Below are 358 nucleotides of genomic sequence, written 5' to 3'. Positions count from 1 at the left end.
CGTGCCAGTGGAGCACTAACAGCACTGTCGAGCGTGTTCATTGCCAGAGCAGCTGTCTGGCTTCTGTGCTAGTGGCCCGTAAATAACACCATTAGAGCGTAATCATTACCAGCGTTGCCTTCTAGCACTTGTGCTGGTAGCACATTAGAAAATCATTCAATAGAGGTCATTGCCAGTGCCACTGGACTGGCTCCTGTGCAGGTGGCACGTAAAAAACACCTTTTTGAGTGTGGCCATTGCCAGTACCGTGTGACTGGCCCTCGTGCCGGCGGCACGTAAAAGCACCCACTACACTCTCGGAGTGGTTGGCGTTAGGAAAGGCATCCAGCTGTAGAAACTCTGCCAGATCAGATTGGAG

At 52.2% G+C, this 358-nt stretch overlaps 1 protein-coding gene across 2 annotated transcripts in view; it reads left to right on the top strand.

The window, feature by feature from the left end:
• LOC106869896 (mediator of RNA polymerase II transcription subunit 1) overlaps positions 1 to 358 on the top strand; it is a 207,940-nt gene that overhangs the window by 9,747 nt on the left and 197,835 nt on the right. The gene's annotated exons all lie outside the window — the stretch shown is intronic.

The sequence above is a fragment of the Octopus bimaculoides genome, chromosome 9 (assembly GCF_001194135.2).
Source record: "Octopus bimaculoides isolate UCB-OBI-ISO-001 chromosome 9, ASM119413v2, whole genome shotgun sequence".
NCBI lineage: Eukaryota > Metazoa > Mollusca > Cephalopoda > Octopoda > Octopodidae > Octopus > Octopus bimaculoides.
The sequence above is the reverse complement of the archived record's forward strand: the minus strand, read 5'-3'. Positions and strand labels throughout refer to the sequence as shown.